Source organism: Sparus aurata, chromosome 17 (genome assembly GCF_900880675.1).
Source record: "Sparus aurata chromosome 17, fSpaAur1.1, whole genome shotgun sequence".
NCBI lineage: Eukaryota > Metazoa > Chordata > Actinopteri > Spariformes > Sparidae > Sparus > Sparus aurata.
This window is the reverse complement of record NC_044203.1, coordinates 9,126,240-9,151,170: the sequence shown is the minus strand read 5'-3', so window position 1 is coordinate 9,151,170 and position 24,931 is coordinate 9,126,240. Positions and strand designations below refer to the sequence as shown.

Here is a 24,931-nt window from a genome sequence, read left to right as displayed (position 1 = left end):
CTTTCTTTATATTTTTGGTGTGATGTTTTTATATGTCTGTTTTTAACCTGTAAAGTGTCTTTGTGTACTTGAAAAGTGCTATATAAAATAAATGTATTATTATTAATATTATTATTATTATTATTATTATTATTATTATTAACCACGGTATACAATCTTTTTTGTATCTGGGTTGAAGATAAGCATCTTCTTTGCTTTTTCTGTATAAAGCATCAATATAGTTGTGTGTGTGTGTGTATGTGTGCTATTTTTGTGCGTGCGTGCGTGTGTGCATGTGTGTGTGCTCTAAGAGACCTGTCCACAGCATTCAGAAACAGGTGGGATCTTACAGTACTCAGGGTCTGCAGACCCAAAGACTAATGAGAGCAGGTGGGAATGAAGCGCCACCTGACTTTGATCTGACCATTTCACACCCAACACATATGCATGCACTGCACTCGTTGAGTAGTGCATGCACATACCCAAGCATGCATACACATAGAAACACTTGCTCTCGTTGCCTTTTCTCTGAAACCGTAGCCTTTGATTGGGTTGCACTGACACTGGAGATGGGGTGTGAATTTTGGGATCTCCCTCGGTAGCCTCCTTCATTACAATCTGTCAAAGGCCTGCCGTACTTTCATATGTCCATCTATCATGCTCTTTTTCCCTCCCTTGCATGTGTTCACTCACTCCATTGAGTGTAAAATCAACAGTCTGGCTTTGTCTCAGGCAGCAGCTTGATGGCTTTAAGCTGCTGGCCTGAACCTTCTCTGGCTGATAGACGTACAGTAGACAAAATGGTTCTAAAAATTCATTTATTGTACATCGTTGTGAGAAAACACAAGAGGCCATTTCTTAAGCTAATCTTGCAAGTGATGTGAGTAGCTCTGTGGCTGTTGGGACCTGACCAAAACTTAATTGGAAGTGATTATGAACACCTGGGAGACTATGTCTGAACATAAATACTGTACATATTTTCAGAATACAACTACGCCAGGTTTTACAGCATCAGATTTTGGATTACTTCAGTTGCATGAAACTTGACCATAAGAGTTAAGTTGTTCCGTTTGTTTATTTGTTTGAGAACCCTGTAATTTCCTCAACAATCTGTGTAATCTTCAAGGCAGCCACTCTCATCATTTCTTGTCAGTCAGAGTGTGTGAAGCAGAGCAGGTAATGTGGAGATTAGACCCGAGGGAACCCACTCAGAGCCGGCTTTTGAGGTCAATCACGGCCCATTACTGGAGCTGTTCATCTGTGAAGTGTTGGGCTACTTAGGCCACTCTCACAGTGCTTAAAGCCTTGCTGGAGTGTGAGGCTGAGGGGCAGGGGGCAGAGATTGGGTACAAGGGGATCACGGCTGAGGCTAGCGATGGGGTTGGGTTGGAGTGTGACCAGGGTTAAAGCTGCTGTGCAGGCTAGCCTCCACTCTTACATGATATTACAGCTCCCATGCGACAATTTTGGCATTGGCCATTTCACATCTCTACTGAGACTTTTTCAGTGTATATCAGTTTCAGATTCAATATGGATAGATATTTGGATTTGTGTTTAGACTTGAGAATAGATGAGGGCAAATGACACTTTAATGATTCCTGGGGAAGTTGGTCATGGTAACAGAATACACCAAACAGAAAGTGGAATATAAATAGCACATTGTGAAGTCAGGGAGTGTCAACATAATACAGCCAACATTACACAAGCAACACCAGAACAGCTAATGTAAACATTGATCAATGAGAAAAACACGATCATTTATAGCATGTGAACAGGTGGTAGAAACAACGCAGCATTGTTTAGAAGAGCTGCGTCTGATGCTGGACTGACTGGAGCTTAGGGGAACACAGTGGTCAACTTACAGGCTTTTCTGGTGGTAGCTGTCAGTGTACGGCATCAAGGTGACATATAAGTGAATGAGATAGAGATGAAGATTTAGTCTTTGTGTGTGAAATGAGGTCATTCTGGATCACTGCTCTTTCTCTTCTTAAAGTTGTCGTCTAGGTAGAGCAGGGTCAGAGAAAAAGAGGGAAGTTATTAGCCTTTTTCCCCGTTTGAAAGTGGGGAAGATATTAGCTCATCAGTTTCATTAAGATGATCACTCTAAAGACCTAATGACTGCCTTTAATGGCTATGAGAGGGCTTCTTTTATCACAATCGCTTCCATTCAACTTCAGTTTCACACATTTTAAAATACAACTTATTTGTCAAGCATTTTCAACCCAGCTTAACATTCTCTTTTAGTTTGTTGGCCAAAAGTTTTGCGTACACACTGAATGTCATTTCTTGTCATTTGAATCTTCGATTGAGGTTCTCAAACTAGTGTTATTTGATGGGTTAGGGTTTAGTTGTACTGAGTCACATGCTGGTCATTGTCAGGGCTTGTGTAAGATGTGTGTGTGATATGTATATTGAGTGTAGTATGTAGATATATATATATATGAGATAGTATAAGGTATATTAGTATATATATGTGATATGTGATATGTTCTCTGAGATATAATAATATTAGAAGAGAATAGAAGAGAGTAGAGAGATAGAAGCTATATATTATTTTATTTTTATTAGTCTTATAGAGAATATTGTTATATTTTATTCTCTCTCTATTTCTAATATATATTAGATTATCTATATATATATAAGTTTATATTATATATATAATATATATATTTCTATATATTATAATATATATATTCTATATATATATATATTTCATATATATATATTCTATATATATATATATATATATATTTTATATATATATATATATATATAATACTTAATATAATGTTGCCTTATATTTATCGACAACTGTACAGGAATCCCTGGTTTTAATAAAACTAGTGCAGTGCCCGTAAGAAAAGTGTATTCCTATAAAATAGTGGGAGGTTAGGCAGCTTTTTCATGGGACGTCAGGGATATTTAGGTTTGTTGTGAAATCCGATATTCCAGGGTATAATTGGCTGTTTTTGACTATTTTTGATTTTGCCATTATATTTCACCTTAAAAGCTATTTACTTGGTGTCATTATTTTCAGCACAACCTCACATGTGTGACTGTACAGTTCTTTTTTCCTTTTGACATACTGTATTAACACAATGGACCTAAAATCACAAAAAAAAACATAAAATCCAAGTAGAAAAAGTTAGATTTTTTTACTGTGAAAACCACAAATATGTTTAAAAAAACATTATTTTTTTTTTTTTTTACTTATAATGCAAATATAAATAGTTGTTTGCTACAAAGTTATATGTAACTATTTACATTTAAATGCAGGCAATGCTCAGGTCTGCCTGTGCTCCTTCCAGCTGAATAAATAGCTGGACTGCCTGCTCCACATTCAGCTTCTCCTCATTCTGACTCATTAAACAAAAAACCGACTCCACTACACACTAAACACACTACACCAAACACTACATAACACACTAACTACACACTCCAAACACGCTAAATGTCACAAATCTCTCAACTCTCAATATCGCTGTCTACACACCGACCGTCGTTGCATGTCAATCATCCGCCTAGGTCCCTCCCACAACTTCCTGTTCCTCAACAACCAAACTTGCTGCTTGGACACTTTCGTGACAAAAGCCTGTTTTTACCGTTTCTTCCTGCACCAGACACAAAGCAAACGTGACGGCAATGTTCGCGAAAAAGCGTGGCGGACATTATTTACCCTAGGTCCGGTTTTGGACGTGCCGATGCGTCCGGTCCGTCGCCTCGGGAGGTGGGCGGTGTAGCTAGTGGCTAGCTACACACGAACATCCACAGATTCCGATTCCACTTTGTTGTCCGCGCGTCTCCAGATCTCCTCAGACCCGAACAGACTCGGTCCGGACTCGTTTAATCTCATTAATCCACAGCAGTCAGTTTAGATGAACAGAACAGAACAGAACGGACCGAACCGCCAGCAAAATCCCGGTCCAGCTCGCGCCGCTGCAGGTATAAATCCGCTTGTTTCTTCAGGTATGTCGTGGGCTTGAGCTCTGCAGTGATTGGCTCTGGTGCGCACGTGGCCACGGTGTGCAGCTCTGGTGCGCACGTGACTGTGGTGGCTCTGGTGGACAATGCTCGGCGGAATTTGTAAAGCATTTATGAAATAATTTATTCACGGTATCATTGCAGTCCAAACAAATGCTTAGATGCACACCACTGAACCACGCAGCAGCCATGTTGAAAGTCTCGGGTCAGTGTGATCCTGATCCGCAGAGATATTTGACCAACAGACACATACACACACACACACACACAGACAGACAGAGATTCCGTGCATTTATAGATAGATAAGTAGATGAAGAGACATGCAAAAAAAAAAAACTTTTTGATCTGTTAACGCTAACCCAAACAACAGAAAAAAATCTCACACTACTGAAAGGAATTGCATGCTAGCCCACATGATTTTGAAAAGCTTCGATTTCCTTGTATCCAATTTTGAAAGCATTTTAAGAAATCTGTTTTTGGGGGGTCAAGAGGCCAGTTTAGAACACCTTTTATGTTTTCTTCAACAGAAGAGCTGGACTATGATGTTTGCCAACAGATGAGTAGTGTCTCATTTAATGTAAGATTTTTATGTTCTATTCAAACTGAGACTACACCTACAGTAGTGTTATATGCAGCTGTTCCTGCATTTTTTTGTTTTCTTCTTTGTGCAGGAGGGGGGGATTCTTGCCCCTTGGTTTCTTCAGCAGCTGGAAAATAGTAATCTAGCTTGTCAGCTACTGGGTGTAATGTAATTCCCAGGGCACCCTGATTCATTTCCCGCTAAGGTGCAATTCATTTTTAATGTTTGTCAGTGATACATTCAGTGAAGAGCCTGACACAAGCCCCCCACAACCACTCCAGTCCTGTATACTCCCATCGTTTCAAAGTCCTATGTGACTGCAGAGTTATTACAATGAGTAATTACAAGTTAAGCTCTTTAGAGAGGGAGAGATAGAGTACAGGTTCCACCAAACCCAAAGTACTTCACCAGCTGTATTCTTAAGATTCTTCATTCATCATAAGTAAGTACAGTAGAAGGAAAGGTAATTGGTGTAGTTTTCACTGGTTGTAAAGCAGAAACACACAGCACATGTTGTTGTGTATGTGCTGCGAATGGGCTAGGGCATGCTAACTCTTTGCATAAGTAGACAGTGTTAATCCCTTATTCACTGTGTAGCATACAGGCTGTTTATACTTTATCCAGTTCTGGGCTGAATAGGAGGGATGGAAGAGGTCAATTTAGTTAACCTTTTCTAATTGAATGTTGTCACTGGATCAAAGGTCGCCACATTCCACACAGTCGGATCAAACATCGCACAGCACAATCAAAACAATTGGCTTCCCCGGATCAGCTAATCAGGGGCTTGGGGTTTTATTCTGACAAATCAGAGGGTATAAAGTCCAGACTGACTGCACAGGGCCAGGACACTGTCTTACGGTATGCACATTTGAATTAGTTTAGTTGTACTGGTACATACTTTGTTTTATCCTGTGGCGACAAGTTTAGTTTATCAAATATACTTTATGTACTTTTCTGCCTTCTGTCTTATGTATTACTTTTTTTAAGTAAGTTCGTAGCTTTTGATTGAAATAACTATTTGAAGAAAAAATAATCAGAAACCTCCTTTTCTTCTCTTCTTGTCACTGATGATGTTTTTTCAACCTTTTCTTTTCGTAGTTCATGATAAGTTGTTCAGATGTGCTGATGTGACAGGCTGTGGTTTAGCAGTTGCCCTGCGACAAAGAAATTCCCTTTCTAATGCCTCCCCATCTTTGCTGGTTACAAACAAACATTAATTTGTGGTGGTTCCCCGATCATCACTCCATTTAGTTTATCAGTGTCACTGTCTGTGTGTGAGCCATGCTTCTGTCTTTCATCTCTCATTATTGCCGTTCCAGCCATGAATCAGATCAACATTATTAGAGGCTGGTTACTGATTCATACTGTGCCAGTCTAAAGTCACATACAGGCTAACCAGAGTTCAGACAGATGCCGGATTGACCTAGCAAAGCAGTATTGAGGCAAGCTGGCCGGAGTTCTGTGCCGGTAGCCAAACCAATATGTGTCTCGCCGCTTGAGTGCCCATCAGAAAACACGCGGTGGGCGTGGGAAGGGGATGAGAGCCCATTAGCTTCTTCACAGCTCAGCTGCCACGGCGCACCTCCTCCCTCGTACCATGCCCTTCCCTCATCTCTTCTCCCATTCCCCCCTACACTCCTCCACATCCACTCCCCTCCAGTTCAGTGCTCCACATGCATTTTCCCATGCTGCATTGATGCCCAAATCAGTTTGTGTGCACACAGTGGGCAAAGCTTGACCACACAGAAGTGCAGCAGAACTAGCTTTTCAAAAGAAAAAGGAGGAAATATTAAAAGTTAGTGGGCGAAGTACGGTCCCACATTAAGCAGCAGTGATGAGGATGAAGAGATGATTAAAGGGGTTGAGGGGAGAGAGGAGCATAAATGAGAGAAGGGGTATGACCTTATATTCTTGGAAATCTCTTTTGATGCTGATGTGGGGATTATTACTGGAGCACTCTGTGTTAAGATGCAATTAATTAAGCTAATTAATCGAATGGTGGTTATGGCGTTGCGGTGTAGGTTTGGGCGGGTTTGTGGTGAGGGAGATTTCTCACAATTCTCACAGAATAAAAGAGGCACAGTAATTAACTAAATCAGCCGGTAGGAACCAGACCCAAGGGGAGGAGGGGGTTCAGTGAGGCTGAGTAAAGTATGGAATGTGACACAACCCACCCTCATGTTGAGTTCTCCCATATAACTGGCTTATTCTTACACACTCTCATTCACACACACAGGAGACTCTCAATAGTACCAATTACAAGGTCTTTGGCTCTTTTTCAGGGTTGGCTCGTGTTCAGAAACACTGTTGGTGCCAGCAAAGAGCAGAGTTTCAGATCATCTGTTTCTTAGAGCGGAAAAATAAAAAGTTGATTATGAAAGGTTTTGTTTGCCACATGACTTCTGTTGTTCAAATTGTATTTCTTTCTATAGTCCAAAACCACTGTGATTTGTCCCACTGACAGACAGACTGAAGAAGGGTTTCTCAGAGTCTTCACTCTGTCGTCATGTATTTATCCCCAAAATATGGAAGCAGTTGCCTTTCCTTAGAGTTCTCTAATGTTTCTTTTTTTCTGTGCAGGGCTCTCATTTGTCTTCAGAGCTCCCCTCAGACCACACAGGAACATCTTTCGTGTCATGTCCCATAAAAAGAACCAATAGTCATGCTGGGATGACTAAGTAGATACAGGTTTGACCAGCTCAGTACAGGAGAATGATTGGCAGTGGATTGAAACAGATTCAAAGCAGCAATCTGTAACTGTCTTTGCATTCAAACTACTGCAAAGATGACAGGAGCATGTGTTGGTACTTTTGTTTCAACTTGTGGTTGTTAGAAATATCATCAACTGACCAGCTACATTAAAAGAATATATTTGTTAAGTTGAGGCTAGACATTGCAATGCGGACATTATGTTCGGTGGTCTATCTTCATAGGTTAGAGGTTTGAATCAAAATAGAGGGGCTTATAACCTGCCTGATTATTGGCCACACTTTTCTTTTTTTTTTAATAAAGATTTAATGAAGACGTAAGCATTTTAACTGAGCTGTCACCCTTAGATGGATTAGACTGTGTGATGAGGTAAAACTTTCATAAAATGGCCTTTAATGCTTTATATTGGTCTGCTGTGGTGATATGCTTCCAGAATTCCAATCAAAGATGGAAGCATGTCATTTAAATGTGTAATCCATGCACACATCTGTGTCCTAAATACCGTAGTTTGTGTTCAGGTAAGAATTTTATTTAAGTATTTTTTTTTTTTTTTTTACTTCTGCTGCAGAAATCCACAAAGAATAAAAAGCACACAGAAGTAATCGCAAAATTCTATAATTTCAAAAGGCACAATGTTTTCATTAGCAGATGTGGAGCTTCCCCACGAAGCTGATCTTTGTTTCACAAGGTGACTGGGGTGGTTTAGCTCTGCTCTGATCAATAATGGCTAGAGGGAATGGGCGCTCCGTAGCCTGGTTTATGTCAGCCTGCTCTCCACTGTTGACCTGTGACATCAGTAGTCAGCCCCCGATGAATTTGAACCAGCTCAAGAACCAGCTCTCCTCCCATTGTTTTTCTTTCTGTTAGGGTTAGGGTTAGGGTTTTCTGTACACTGGCTACATTTATCAATATTATATTTTATGTTCATTGTTAAGGCAGAAACGTTTTTGTAAACCCAAAAATGAAAACTCTTGTTATACAATATTGATGTAATGACAGTGATGAAGAATGAGCATATATATATATATTTTCAAAGCTTTAAGAAAAAAATGTTTTTATGTATTGTGGAAGTTACATGAGACATTTAGTCTTTTTCTGTTGATCTTTGCATTCTTATCTTTTTCTTGCTTAGTGACACAGTAACATGCTTTGAGCAGACTTCTGTAGCAGCAGCAGAGCAGACCTGTAAGTGGTGTTATTTGTCAGTGATTTATTGTGTCCTTCTGCACTCAGAGTGAAATATACAACCAGGTCCAGAACACTGTGCTGGCCTGCCCTGCTTTGTAACCCCCATCCTACTCTCCATCACTCTCTCTGCTTTTTTTTCGTGGATCACACCCCTTCACCCTCCCTCTGCGACTTATACCCTCCTCACTTATGCTCTTCTTCACCCTCAATTTTTAAAACTGATCCCGGCCCCCGGTTTCTTACCCCCCACCTCTCTCACCCCACTTAACCTTCATCTACTCTCCTGCCAGGTTGGGCAGGAATGTTAATGGAAGCTGTCGATGGGAACAGATTTGGAAGGTGATTGGGAGATCCACCCAGAGCGGGCTCTACTGACAGAGGCTCTGGCCCAGAGAGAGTTATGGTGTCTCGGGTGAGGAGAGCATCCAGCTCCCTTGGCCCCCTCAGCCTCTCCTGGTAACATGAGCCTGAGTGTTTCTGAAGGCCATACAAGGCCTCGCGACTGGTCATCTTCAAATCTACTAAACTTTTATGGCCACTTGTCATTCTCTGACTCTGTTCTCTATGCCTCTTTTTCCTCTCGTTTTTCTTTTACATAATGTATCTGCTAGATAGGCTCTAACAAGTGTAATCAAAACTTTATTTTCCGAACTTGCCAGCTTGTGTGCTGATGAGTCATTTTTACATCAAATTAGGCTTGCTAGTTTGTAGCTTGTTCACCTCTGTTTACCTTTCTCTGACCTTTTGCCTTCACCGTAATCTGTGTGTCAACTGTATCAGTCACTCTGGCCTTATCGACAATCAGCACTGTGGAGTTTCTGACGCCTTTGCTTTCCTGGGATTTCTTTAAATTTTCACAGGAAGAGAAATAATAAGGCCAAAAAAGAGCCCTCCCCAATACCCAAAGGTTGTCATTATGTCATGACTCACAAACAGACATTTTGACATATAGATCTCTGTGAGATCACAGAGGTGGGGGGGGGGGGGAACGGATACAGACCGATCTGGCAACACACTCATTACTGAAATTAATAAGGAAAACATTTTACCCGAAATGTGATCTGGTGTTTTGAAAGCTGTCACTAATGTGTGTCAGTACCCACTGTATATATTAGCTTAATCAGCTTTCAGACTGCACAAATGTCTGGACTGGGATGGAGGTTTGACACCCAGCCTAGGGGCAACATCCTCGCTTCTGTGAGACTGAGTTTCACAGCCAAGGTGAAGACTTTGCTCCAGGGCATCTGACTACAGAGCCTCCTTTCCACTTCATGGTTGACAGCACCATTAGGAAAAGGCAGTCAAGACATCTGACATAGGGTCTCCATACAGTATGAATGTATGAGCACTTGCCACCGAGTGGTTTCATGTGTGTGTTTGGATATCATATTTGTCTGTGTGAATTATGTTAAGTATGATCTAAACAGGAGCAGTTCTGGGGTTCAAGATGTTCTTGATACAGTTTCCAGCACTTTCTCTCCTGCCGGGGGAGAAAAAGGTGGCACACTGGCTAGTAACCAGCAGGCAGCTAATTTATCTGATCGAAGGCGAGTTGAAAGCAGTAGGGTGCACTTAAAGCTCCCTGCTGTTGTCTACTGTGTGTGTGTGCTTTTGTGTATGCATGAAGAATGTGTAGTGTGTAGATATTTTGTACCTATGTGTTGAACTGTATGTTGAACTGCTACACATGGTAAGAGTTTCTGCTGTGCTCCCATTGGTCAGTATCAGCCTGAGGCTCCTGTCTTTAGGAGTTAACGGTTTTTAGACCATGTAGTCTACTACGTCTCACCTTAGAATAAGTAATGATTAAGCTTAGACACACATCTGTAAAAATGCCAATATATACAAGAAAACACACTAGCTTTAACCCCACTAACCACTAGCGCTTGCGCTAGCACTAATGACTCTTAAAACACATGACACCGCGGGGTAAAGCCTCAACTTCAACCTTTGTCAACCCCTTGCAGCAGGGAAGTAGTTAAAGGTCATTACAACATCAAATCCTTCCCAAAAGAGAGGGCGTTTTGGGGGTTGGTGTGTGTTAGTGTGATTGTATTTGCCTATTTGCTATCAAGGTCACAGAGGACAATTGGAAAGCATAGCACAAATGCACTGGCATTATGCAGGAATCTCAAACTACTAACTAAGCCACGCAGTGCTGCACAGGTTTATTTGTATCCGAATATGGAGTCTATAATCAAATAAAACTGGTTGATCATTGACTCACTTCTACGTGATCTTTCATGCTTTAAAATGTTTTATTAAATGAAAGATTTTAATCTTCATTCATGATCCTTCAGCATTCATGATCCTTCAGCATTCATGATCCTTCATCAGATTTCATCTCGTGAATCTACAATATCATGAGATGTCGATACAGCATTAGTTATATGTATCAATGAATAGAATTAGAATCATAATAGATGAGTGTGCTGGGACAGAGAGGAGGTTGTTACAAATCGCATAAGGGGAGGAAGTGAACACTGCTGATTGACTGCTGAATGAGTCTGCTCTGTTTTAAAGTGTCACTTTGAGGCCTGGTTTTTCAGACAGGCAGAAGATCTCGGGCCAGGTGCAGACACTAAATCCAGTCCGCTTCTCCACATGGGGAGATAGATGACTTGTCTACATGTGTGGTGCTCTGTGTGCAGTAGGCCAGAATACACAGGAGCCTGTTACCTCATTCAGAAAATTGGATATGACTGTATGACTGCATAGTAAATAACATCTATGAGATGTGGATAATAGATTTTAGGCAACATTGGCCAGGCATTTTACATCAGCGTTTATAATAAAACAAATCCTGATTTTGCTTCGCCTTTGTGCAGCATTAGCCATGTAATCAACAGTTACCATGCTGTTCTTGAGTTCTGGCCCTAAACACCTTGTGTTATGATAGAAAGTGATTTAAAAAAAAACATACATCAGCAGTTGTTGACGAGATTCAGAACTATGTGAAGATTGTTGTGACACAACTTGGTGTCTCGTCATGTTGCATTTCATCTATTCGTAAATAGTTTTGTGCAGGCAACAACAGTTCAAAGATTTTGACGGAAACGCCACCTCTAGTGGATTTGTTGGAAATCCATTTGGCGGGCTAACCGTTAGTTGACCCCTACCCTGGTCACTATTACACTGGAGCATGAGCTAGAATTATTGCCCTCTTTAAGTATAAGTTATTGGCTTTTGCTCCTTTATCCTAGCTGTATCAACACATTGATCTAATTCTCATTTTCTCTCTGATTAATCGCCATGTTTTGTGACTGGATCATTGTCCTCTTGGTGCACTTTGCATATTTTTCACATGCCGTCAGTTTACCGCTTGTTACAAATCATTAAAATTCAAAAGAAAAAGTCTTTTATCTATGTGGACATGTGCTAATGCTGAGTTTTGTTGTGGTAAAAATCTTGGAGCAGAACAGTCTGTTGTGCTTTGGTGCGTGTGTGTCTGCGTGTATTTTCTGATGCAAGTGGGTGTCCGGGTTTGTGTGCCTTTTTGTTGCTGAGCTTGGCGCCTCTTCTTGGCGTTCTCCAACATTACAGGATCATTGAATCACTCTCACCCTTTTACCTCCATCTGCGTCTGACAGACAGACGCTCTGCCTGTATGTGACGGGGTTTAAATGGGCAAGGCAGCAAAGTGACGTGTGACAATCCTGAGACGTTGGAAGGCCCCAATACTGAACTAATAAGCCCGGCTAATCTGTAAGCCCTGTGACGGCCAACACTCTCCCACCACCTCTGCCACCTCCAGTGTGTTGGCGACGGCATTTCAGCGCCGCCGCTTCTGGATCCCTCTTAGCCTCTGGGCCAGTCAGTCAGTCGCCCTGTCAGTCCAATCTGCCCAGTCCGTCAGTTTTGTTTAAGAGGCTCTTTAATGCCCCTTGATTAAGGTGTCAAAGGTCACACCGTCGTGCTTTTCCTCAGCGCGTAGAGGAGCGTGAGGTGGGATGGTGGAGGGGACTTGTAGTGTGACAGTGTGATAAGAAGTAGACGGGGGAGGCTCGGCAAAGGGACCTTATCTTTAAGTCACATGGTGAATTTATGACCCAGTAGAACTGTAGAATTGCATGTGTCCCACATCAAGTCCTAGCAGTACTTCTAATGGTGTGTACTTCAGCCCACACCACCACCATAACCAGCCTTCAACCTCAGCCTTGTCAATCCTCCACCGATTAATGCTGACAAATGTCTGATTTTGATCCTTGGCTCCCACCACCAAATTCCCAAACTAACCTTGAATTAATAGTTTCTGTTTATTTTTTATCTTTTAAGCTTATATATCTATCTGTTGTTTTCAAAGATTGTAACAATATGTGAATTTCAAAAGAAAAAAAAAAAACCAGAAACAATCGCTATCATAATTCAAACAGACAGATAAAGGCCTTGATGCGTTCTAATTTCAAGATTTAAAAAAATCCTTGAATGGTAATTAAAATAAAAGTAGAAAGAAACACACGTGTTACACATGTACATGTGCATGTATATGCATAAAGGTAGCCATATTCCCACATACAATATAAAAAAAAATAAAACAATATTTGTGATGACAGGTAGATCTAGCATGCTCTAGTTCCGTGATGGCAGGTCGTGTAGCCTTGTGACCCTCTAACCTCTGATGGTCTGTCATTCCAGACCCCTGCAGTGACAAGCTTACGCTGCTGTTCACACCTCTCTTATCAGCCACCAGTCCTTCACTGCTATCAGAAACCTTCACAGGAGCTTCCTCTGTTGCCACAGGGAAGAGAGAGAGGCTAGAGAGGCCACAGAGTCCGGAGCCAGAGGTACACCATGTACAGGAGAGAAGCAGTTTGGCAAATGGACTTATCTGTAGATTTAGATCCATAAATTATGTCTACTTAATATATTGATGTATTATTTTAGAATTAAGGGCTACCATAATAGGTTCTTCCTGCCAAATCCTTTGTAATCTAGTGTAATCCATGGGTCTGAGTTGAACAGACCTTTTTGAAAGGAAGATGCCTTATCTTGACATCCAACAGATCCACTCAGCTGGTGCCCACACAGTTGGTGGTAGGATGATCATGTGGTCCCACAGCAGCCTGACAGAGAGCTACCAGGGTATCAGGGTTGTAGAGGGGCATTTCAGAGACATTGTTGAACCCCCTGCTCTTGTCCCAGGTGTGAACATGGGGTCATCCGTGCCAAGGGAGGGAAAGAACAGCATACAGCAGCAGGGTGCTGGAGACGACTGTCAGACAGACAGACAAAGGTTCGATGGTCTCACTCCATCGACTGGTAGACACTCTGGATAATGGATCACAGCTTCAAACTGGCTCACCCCTAGTACTTAGTCTGTATTGTAAAGTTTTCTCATGTAAGTAGATAAATAACTAAATATCTAAGAAGTTAGATACAGTATTTAACCCCTTTGAATATAATGCAGTCCAACATAACACCACCACAACATCTAACCACAGTATGTGAAAAGGAGTCAACATTCTTACAAATTTAGACGTAGTCTAAACAGAAACGATACTTTTCTGATTTAAGCACTGTATATTAGTACTGGTTTGCTACATAAGTAATTGATCATGACTCTTGAATCATTTCACTTGTGTAAGTCCGTGCACCAAGTGAGACTCCACTGACACAGAAAATGTGACTGAGGTGAACACTGCAGCAGCCTGCCTCCGAGTAAAAATTGCTACACTTTATGGACACTGAAAATTTGGTCATGAAACGGAGGCTTAATAAACACCATTTGGAACTTGAAAAGAGTGCGGCATCATGGCTGTTTGTGGTCTCTGCTTTAATGCATGTGAGTAATTACTAGCAGCTTTTGAAATGAGCACACAAAAATGTTACAGAAAACCCAATTACTGCATTGGGACGGGGGGAAGACATACAGAAAAGGATTAAAGGGCTATAGGAAGGATTTGAATCCCTCTAACGTCTGAGTTGTTGTGCACTTGTTCACTTTTGGTCATGTTTTTGCTTTACAGATAAGTACAGAAATCATTGGTTCCTCTGACTCAGGATTGGTCTGAGCTCCTCACGTGTTTGCATGATCGTCTTAAACTGGATTGTTTATTGCCCACGCTTTGTCAGGATGACGCAGCATTGGGTGGGGTGAATGTGTGCCGAATTTGGTTGGAATTGGTTGCGGTTTGGTAGCAAGTACTACAGTAATACTTGGTTTTATATGAGTGTGTGTCTCTGCTTTGCCACATGTGTTACACTGGTCACTGGGCTCTTCATCTTTGTGGTTTGCCCTTGCAGGCTGCTATTAAGACAGGCAGGCACAGAGAAAAACAGTATGAGGCAGAGAGACGTGTAAAGCTTTGGGGAGTTCAAAATGGGGCATTAAGGCAGACAAACAGACCAAGGCTTAAACATCTGGGCTGGCAGAATATCACACACATAGACACTGGGAATTGGACAGTGTTTGTGGCAGAGATGGTATGAACCAGGGCAGAATGTTTGAAAGAAAATCATACAAGCAGTAAACACAGTGTAACATGGATATCTTTGTTGTGGAATTTGAAATAAGATTTTAAGTTTCCCATTAACAGTATTTCCATTAGTGTCTCCCAGAAATATTCTGTTTCAGTACAGCAATGTGTTGCCTTTCATGTAGTAGCCAGACAGTTCAGGCTTACAGTGGTGCAAGCAAGCGCGTAGATGAAGGGCTAACAGGACAACAAACCAAACAAACCCACACAAAATGTAAGACAGGCCACAGATGTGACTGTTGTGGTTGCTAAGCAGTTGGACAGTCCAGGAGGTCATACAAACTTCTGGTATGGAGAGCAATGGCACAAAACTCTGCTTCTGCAGCATGGTGTAGCAGTAACGTCTCCAGGCCTGTTTAGGGAATGGGTCACTGCAGAGAGACCAGGGCACCTCCCTCTGGGATCTGTGGTTTTACTGAGACAGCTTTCTGGGAGGCCAATAGTTCTTGTTTGTGTGTATACATCTGTGTTTCTGTGGACGCCATTCAAAGGACAGCGCTGGCAGACGGGCTTTAATATTTTTAGTACAGTATCTAAATGAAGATTTTATTGTTTGGTTTGGTCTGTTTGGATGTTGGGCTATATTCAAAAAGTGGAGAGGTCAGGGTGCTGTTATTTGTGGAGTTGTTTGAAATTTTTATTCTGTTTGCCGATTAATCCTCGACTTTTTAGCTTACAGGTGTCTGTTAGTTGGGTGGTCTTTAAATGGACATTTCTTATTTAGGCAGCTTGGTTTTGTTTGACACTCAGTGGCCTTAATCTTTGTTTTTAACGTGATTTCCTGCTCTCTCTTCAGTTGTATATACGTCATAGCCATACTAAATTCCTTTCCGAAATCCCTCATTCTACTTTCCCTCTTTTCCCCTAACTTTTCTCCATTTTTCTTTCTTTTCTTCCCTTGTGTGACACTTTGATATTCCTCCTGTCTTATCTTTTTTCTATCTCCTTCTCTCCTCCAAGTCAACTCCCCTCTCCTTCAACCTCCACCCCCAGATTCCCTGGTCCGCTCTTGCTCCTCTGTCAGTTTTTAATGAAAAAGCCTCTCTTTCCTTTTCCAGGTCCTTGTTACATCACTGCCCCCTTGTGGTGTGGTGATCATTATGTTGAGTTTCCCCCTCACTGTCAAGTTGATGGTAGACCACAGTTTGGGCACACTGACCTTATCAAATAAATTATCTTGGGACTGATTGTTTAGCCTGATAAAATGAAGTAAAGCAAATACTCCAAGTAATCTCTGGTGTTTTATTTAATAGTTATTTGATAAGGCCAAGCTTGGATGACATATGCAGATCTGTTTGACCTTGCAAAAAGTGGCCGGGAGTTCAGGAGAAGAGTTCAAGTCAGCTTATTGATACATAATTCCTAGGTATTCGTGCAGTAACACTTATTGTTGTGGTTTGGTTGTGGACCTGATATCTCTGATTTACAACAAGAAGAATTATTTTTTAATAATGACAACATGAGCTGACACAAAGCAGGCAAGTGGACCAAATCACTGTTGTTGTTAACGAAATAAATGGAATTGTTAATCACTCTGTAATAAAATAATAGTTCTTGGATGTTTAATATAGCTAGGCTTTATTTCTCACATTTCCTCTGAGGAAGTTATACAGACACGATCTGGAGCGCGCTCAGCAGTGGTTTATACAAGAGGAGAGGAGAGGGCCAGGAGTGTTGGAAATAATTTTTTAGGAAATTGCCATGATCATGCAAATATCCACAGTCACTTTCCAAACGTAGCTGACACTCACAGAGAACACACAGGCACTTTATGAATATGCAGGATGGGTGTGTGAAATTCTCTCATAAACACATCTAGCCTTGGCTTGGGCAATGTGCGCGTGTGTCTGTGCGCGTGTGTGCATGCGGCTTTGTGCGTGTGTGTGTGTGTGTGTGTACGTGTGTGTGTAACTGCAGAAGGAATGTGGCCATTCAGAGGTCCTCCCCTTTACAAATAAATATTTGGTGATGACAATATTGGAGATATGTTAAACATGAGGAGGGTAATTTTCTAGTCAAATAAACCTCAGTTCTTGTGGTGCTGAGGGGGGCACACATGTGTCTGTGTTTCTGACATGCTGAAAATAAAGAAAGAAGGAATTAAAGAGGGAGAGAGAAAGGCTGCTATATAGAGAGATACATGAAAATATGAAATGTAAAAGGTTGAGGGAGGCTGATAGTGATAAAACTGGTCTGATCATTAAAACAGCTTCAGCTACACATCCCTTCAGTGATCCGTTGTTTGTGATTCCTTGTGCCTTATTTTGCTGCTGTCTTACAATAAATCTTGCAGCCCACTGATCTTTGATTTATCATTGATGATTTTATACATAGTTGTTACTACTTGTTAGTCACAAATAACATATATAACCTGCGTCATTTCCTTCCATACCTTAATACCCTCTTACACCCATTGTGCTATTGCAAAGTGAATAATAACTGCTTTGAAAAGGACATGGCGTCCCTGCAGACTGCCAACATTTAGCCAAACTTGGTTAACAATACAATGCTTTATAGTAGAAATGTCACACAATCAAATTATATATATTTGTAATTAATGAAAAATATGTAAGGGAGAAGGAACAATAATGTTTGAACATGGGCAAGGCTTTTGAGTGTTGTCAACAGTTCTCTCTAACTTCAGGTGTAACTTCTAATTCAGATCTCCCTCCTCCAAAGTCTTCAATATTAGGTTGAGTAAGATTAGGCTGTGCTTTTTGAACCGTGGCATCTGTTCTCTAAATTAGTTCCTTATGAACAGAGCTGTTTTATTTTTTGTGCAACTCACTTTAATTAAATTGGTATTGCTCAGAAGAGATTAAAGATTTCATAGATAATGTTAAACCAATAAATTCTGTTACTCTTGCCACATGAAGAGGTGTTTTATATTTATGTATCTCTTCCATGAAATGTAGTCTTGCCTGGGTCTTTGTATGATTTTTATCGCCTGTTTTCAAAATTATTTAATTTAGAAAGTCATGTTGTTGTTTTTTTTGTTTTGATTTTCTTCTTTTACAAAAATCATAAATATTACAGAGTGAAATTATCACAAGTTGAGATCACAGTACAGAGTTCAAAGCCAGTGTATTGTATTACACCCCGAACCAGACATGAAAGTCTGGTCCTTACGTTGAACTTTGTGAATTCCAGACTGTTTTCTCAGTCTCTCTAATTTAAATGATGTTTTCAAATGTCAGGTAAATTCTGTGATCCTTTCTCCTCAGCCTTTTGTCTTTATGGCCTTCCTCAATATGTATCTTTGAGTTATACCATTCAAAATTAGATTTTTAGAACTAAGCTTTATGTAATATGATAATGCTGTTTTTTATACATTCAAATAAACATTAGTTTATACACATTCATTGAAAAATATACAGATTGATTCCACTGACTCATTGTCTTTTCTTCAAAGAAAATTCTTCAAAGAATTTCTTCAAAGTCTTGGTTGTTGTAATATCTGGCCTCACAACCTAGACATCCCTCCTCCAGGAGTCTTACGGCATACGCTGTAGGTTGCCTAACAGTCTCATCTTGCTCTTCTCAATACGAAGCAACAGTAGTTTTATACCACTCCCAAACCAGTGTCGTGGACTGAGGCTAGCCATCTTGTATGGGGTCATGGACCCATGGCATTGCTTTGTTGCACATCTCCCTTTTTATCATTAATGGTTCATTACAATCAACACATGGTGCATTGTGCAGGATGTACCCCAAGCAGCAGCAGCTTTCCTCTGAGGTATCATCCAATGACCTTTCCTGTGAGCTCCTTTGTGTTTGACAGCAATAGATGTAATCAGACATAGTAAAGCATTGGAGGAAGGTCGTTGTGGGGTGAGCCAGCAGTTCCACCGATTATGTCCACACTCCCTTAACTTTATGGTGGGTTGGGATGAGAGGAAACCTGAGAGGATCAGGCAGGGACCAGGACCAGAGGACAGCCTCAGTATGATTGAACCCTAAATGTAAAAAGGACAGAAGTTAAGAGTAACCCCGCAGATGTGACTGCAGTTATCAATTAGAATTTGAGGATTATCTGCTTTAAACAAGATCATTTTTAGTTTAAATATGCAACTTATGTCCATTTTCATGACAAAGTTTCTCATTGAGAAAAAGATCATTAAGATGACCACTGAAAGCAACGCAGTGGTCATCTTGAGTACTTATGATTTCTATAACTTCACTTTTTTCTGTGATGAAATGAGTGGAACACATTCTACTTTGTCACAAAAAACATTCATAAAGTTTGGTTCAATAATGAATTTATTATAGGTCTTCTGAAAATGTGCTAGAGCAAAAATAGACAAACAGTAATTCTAATATTTGGTGTAATGTCTCTTGGCCGTTTCACCTCAATTAGCTGCTTATGACCACTCTTAACCACACTTTTAACCACTCTTCTTGACAGAATTGGTCAGTTCAATGAAATGTATTAGCTTCCTGGCACAGACTTGATTCATCAGCACAGTCCATATGTTCTTGATGGGGCTCAAGTCAGGAGCCAAAACCTTAATTCTAGCCTGATTTAGCCATTCTTTTCCCTATTGATGGGTGTTTTGGATCATTGTCCTGTTGGAACACCCAACTGCACCCAAGACCCAATCTTCTGGCTGGTGATTCTAAGTTTTGTTTGTCCATGTGATCAGCAGCAAACTTTCATCAAGCTTTAAGGTGTTGCATCTGATCAAAGGCTTCTTTCTTCCATGGCAGCCTCTCAGCTCATGTTGACGCAAAGCACACTGCCTGTGGACACTGACACTGTCTTCCAGCAGCTTCGAATGTATTGCTTTTTGATGATTCTTGGTTGACTCTTGACCATCTAGCAGTTGAACGTCTGCATCCTGATAGTGGCACAACTGTGCCATGCACTTTAAACTTGCCAAAAAATCTTTGTACAGTTGATCTTGGGACCTGCATCTGCCTTGAAAAGGCTCCAAGTGACTTTCCTGACTTGCTCAAATAAATAATGCCCTCTTTCCAATCAATGCTGAGGTCCTGAGACTTTCCCATTGTAGTGTTTGTGGCTGAGTCTAATGGGTGTATCAAAGAAACCCTATTAAGATGAGCCCAGAAAAGTCACCAGCTGTTATCAATAAGAATTACCCAGAAGAAGTTAACAGGCCTTGCTGCAAAGAAAATTTGAATGACACACACTTTCAATTATCATCAATTTTGATTGTTGAGTGTGTCACTTTTTGTCTAATGCAATGAGAATATATGAAAGTTACCCTTTTCGCTTTAAATTACAGAAAAAAATCCACTTTTCCATTATGTTCTAATTTTTTAGATGCACCTGTACATGTTCTTTACAAATGTTCTAAACTTTTGACCACAACTGGATATGTTGACATATGTGGGGCTTGCATACACATACATACATCTAAACAAGAGCATGTCAGAGCCAGAACTTGCATTGTAAATGGGTGTATGCCGCTGTCATATACTGTAATGCAGCATTTCTGAAAATGTTTACCTCATTTTAGGCGCATAAAGCAATTCGTTTTGTAATGCAGGCTCCTACTCTCATAATGTCCGTTGGTTATGAGTCAACAGCAAGTAAGTAAAGGATTTTTATTTTTTTTTATTTCACAATGAATGAGCACCTCTCATACCCTATCCAGATGTTCTCTGCGTGTTGCAGCAGTCCTGCACCACTACAGAGGGGTGGCCCTGACATACACTACATGGCTCAAGTGGTGGGTGTTACACCAGTGGTACTGGTGAGCCCGGGAGATGTGTCAGATGGCACGATTGCCTGCGTGCCTGAGGAGATGCCAGGGTTTATTTGAACAGCAATTCTACTTAACATTTTTGAAAGTGTGAGTAGCGATTTATTGTTTAGCCATGAGTCTGTCAGTGAGATTCTTATTTCATGACTTATCTGATAGGTCCAAGAAAAATAAACCCACACCTGAGCTGGGTTTATAGGTCTGCCTGACGTAAGGCCTATTATCCACAGCACTGACTGCACATTTTTCCAATACAATCAAGTGTGTGTGTGCGTGCGTGTGTGTGTTTGTGTGTGTGTTTTTGTGTGCATAATGTTTATGTGTTTGCGTACCACATGTGTATTTGCAAGTAAAAGTTTGGTTTTGCTCCTGCACAAGATTCATGATGTCGATGTGGTCCGTGTCTGCCAAGTTTGTTTCTGTCTGGCCAGTAGCAGCAGCAGCAGGGAAGTGATGTGCCATTTAATATGACTACTGGTAAAAATGTTTTGTTAACTTGAAGCACGTCTGTAACACACAATCTAGAGTGACATTTAGAAAAAAGACTTCAAAATATGCAGTGACAAACTGTCACCATTACATTTACAGAAACAGAAAATACTTAAATGCACAGTATGTAACTTCTGCCTCTCTGAGTCTCTCAGTCAAACGAAAATGAAATGATTAGTTTAAAGACATTCTGAAGTAGCATGGGATTATGGGAGTTTTTTGTCTTCATAGTTAAACAACAACCACTGCCAATGAAAATCTGATTTTGCCTCACAAATGTTCAAGGACGAGGTAGTGCTTTAAAGTTTTAGTCATATCCGCATCATTAAACAGCAACATCACATTTCCAAAGCCAATTAAATTTTATTAACATCCATGTTTACCATACTACAATATATTTCACACCATTGACACGTAAGAAACATAAAAAATAAACAAGCATGTGCCTTGTGTGCATGCAATACATGAATAAAAATGGGACCCACTAAGCAAAACAGCTCCATAGACCTACTAAAGGTCTGAAACCCCTCAGGGAACTTGTAATCCAGGTGAATGAGATCATGCTGATCAGGTCCATGTCTTGAATACTTTGTTGCAGCAGAATCAACTATTTTGCAATACTATCCTGTCTGATCCAAAGTTGTTTTAGGGCCCTGACCTCACTGCAACCAAAACGCAAGCTGAATACAATCCTTTTAAGTTAGGTAATGACTTTGGTAATGCATTGTGGACCTTTGGTGACCATCCCTTGGGCTTGGAATAGGAGAGCCATTCATTTAAACTTGTTGTCTGGTTTTTATTACTCAGCTCATCTGGTGCTAAAAGAGATTACTGGCTGCACCCAGCCATGGGTCCTGATTCCCAAAAGTATATCTTCACCAAAATCATATTAGCCCATTTATTTACAGTCAAAGTAAGACATTGTTAACACTCAGATCATGTTTTCCCCTGGCTTCCGGTGAGGCTTGAGAAATGAAGTTGTCAAAGATGAGGCGGCAGGTTTGAAAGGACTGACTAATGTAATGTTATACCTTTAATTTGAAACATTGGAACCTGGAATTCTAAAGCAATAATAGACCTCAGAGAGACTGATCCCAAAATGACATATAATGGAACATTAATGGAACATCTACTCAGACACAAGACATGTTTTTTGGTACTTGGAGGATCTGATGGATTGATAAGTGATGGAATAATTCTGCTGGCTGTCTCTGTGTACTTGTGTACGCATCTCCAGAGTATAGCTTTAAGGAAATGGAGTTAAACATAAAAAGGAAAAAAGTCAAAAGAAGAAAGAAAAACCAAATGAAAGACATGAGTAAGGGATCAGTTTGTGGTCAGCTTGTCTTTAGCAAATCATCTTCTCTTCTCCCTTCCCTCCCCATGCCAGTGAGTGATGCTTGGGTGGAGGGAGGACTCATAGACTCATAGGATAAAGGTTGATAATCATGTTCCATCGATGGAACTCCTTTGATGTGGGCTGTTGTTGTTTCGATGGGGCTCTCTGCCTGGACGCATCCCCCTCCTGCAGCTGCGAGCGGCCAGCTTTAAGAGCATAGAGGGTGAGACGTGCTGAGGTGGAGTGTCCTGAATTACTGTATAGACACACACACACACACACACACACACACAAAATGAAGCTGGATATTCAAACCAGGCCTCACACTAAAAACTAAAGTGCGTCATTGTTGGTACTTGAACCAACTTGCTGTCCAGTTTGGACATGGAGCGTTTGGTGACATGCACTATTATGTCCAAGGGCCACAGTATACGTAACACAAGAAAAACCAAACATTATTTTTAGCAAAAAATGTACTAAAGAAATTAAATGATCTTAAAATACTACACACAGATAGACAATAAACATGCATCAAGCAACGTGCACTTAGTAGACTCACACATATACAGCATGTATACCCACAGACACGTACTGTTAGTGCAGCAATTTAGGGGCAGGTGCCTCCTAGCACCAGTGACCAGTGTTATTGTAATGGGCAGCTCCCTGCACAGCTGAGATAACGTGTGTAGACATAACAGCAAAGATGAAAGCAGGTTGGAGAGAGATGCTGTAAACTTGAGGCGCATGTGACAGTAGTTTAAAGGGAGGTATGGCGTTGCTATACTTCATGTTTAATCCTTTAACAATCGTAGTCATTAGCCTTTAGGGGAAATATGTAGTTCCCGGGGCATAGCTAAGGCCCAGATGGATGGCCCTGTATCAGAATGCCAGCCTGCGCGCTTAAAATATATTATTCTACCAAAGGGACTTAGTGGTTTAGCTGCTCGGATGAAGACAAATATGGGTCTATGATTTTGACCCTTTCTGTATGAAAAATGAAGGCAACTTGTTCTTTAGAGTACTCTCATTTTCTTTCTGTCTTTTCTCTTTTTTTATTTTGACCTTCTCTTTCTCTCCCTTACCCCTCCTCCCTTTCCTCTCTAGTTCCCTGCACCTCAGGCAGTTGTGTTCATTAACCCTGGATGTAATTATTTTTATTTTAGTCTCATATTGCTGACATTTCAACTCAGGGGCTCCTCAATCAGGATTAACCCAAACCGCAAGAAATCACACTTCACAGCCTTTTTCTTACAGGAGTGCTTGTTGCCTCCAATTTCAGTCAAATTAAAGGTTTATTTTATTTAGTCCCTTTTTTTTCACTCGGGCCCTGTACCGTGAGAAAACAAACCAGACGGCTTGCCTTTGATTCGCTGGTTGCTAGTGGCTTTCTCAGTATCCCCAACTCTGTCTCGCTCTCAGTAGGCACAAAGCAGTCTTCTGTGCAGGCGCTGGTACTAAAGACCGAGATCACACAGGTGGTAGCAGTGTGACCATCTGCTATGAGGCAAAATGATATCATATATTTTCTCACTGAGCAACATACAGTAGGTGTAACTGCATCATATTCACTTGTCGTCCGATGCTTGTGATAAGCAATCATTTGCTTTTTCTGAAATTCATCTCAAACACACTGCAAGCAAAGATTCCTCGTTCAATGTTTTGATTATTTCCAGTAGTATTATGTGTCTAAATTACCAAATGAATGGAGGTGAGCCTACACTGTTAATATATGGCTAGCTTTAGATTATAATTGTGTATTTTAGTCCCAGTGTGTAATGTAAATATAGCAGATTTAAAGTAACAATCTAGTATATACATGCTTTGCCTTCTCAAAGCTGTGTTTCCCTCTCTTCGCCTTGGGGGCCTTAAGGTCCACAGGAACCCTTGACTTGTCTTCCTGCCCCTGGGGCACTTTGTCTCAACACAGTAGTAATAAACTCTCATCACTCTGAGTCAGGGGTGTGTGTATGTCAGTCTGTTAGCGTGTGTGTGCAGCAGCAGCAGTAGTCATAGACGAAGCAGTAGTTGTAAAATCTCATCACTTTTAGTGGTCCTCCGGGGTTCCTGAAGTCCTCTCGCTGTGTGTGGTTTGACCTGTCGTGGCCCTCCAGCCCCCCACATGCCCACTTAGATAAACAGGCAGTAAACACAGGCAGTCCTAGCACCACTCTCTTCCCCTCACAGCATATACAAGGTCCGCAGATAAAAGGACTAGTTCCCGACACTAATAGCCACTAGAGATTAGCTTCCACCAGCCTCCTCTGGTTCATGAATAAAAGTTCAGCCACCATGTTCGTAAAAAGCTTCTAATAATAGTAAAGTAGTCATCTTAGATTACCTGTCCTGTATCTCAAAGATGCACTACCCTCACCTGAACTAGAAAGTAAGCTGTTCACACATATATTGTGAGTACAACCTGCAGCCATGACACTATGATAAATATAGGGCTGGCTGAAGTTTGGGG

At 40.9% G+C, this 24,931-nt stretch overlaps 1 protein-coding gene across 4 annotated transcripts in view; it reads left to right on the top strand.

The window, feature by feature from the left end:
* vps13b (vacuolar protein sorting 13 homolog B) overlaps positions 1–24,931 on the top strand; it is a 329,852-nt gene that overhangs the window by 96,178 nt on the left and 208,743 nt on the right. The gene's annotated exons all lie outside the window — the stretch shown is intronic.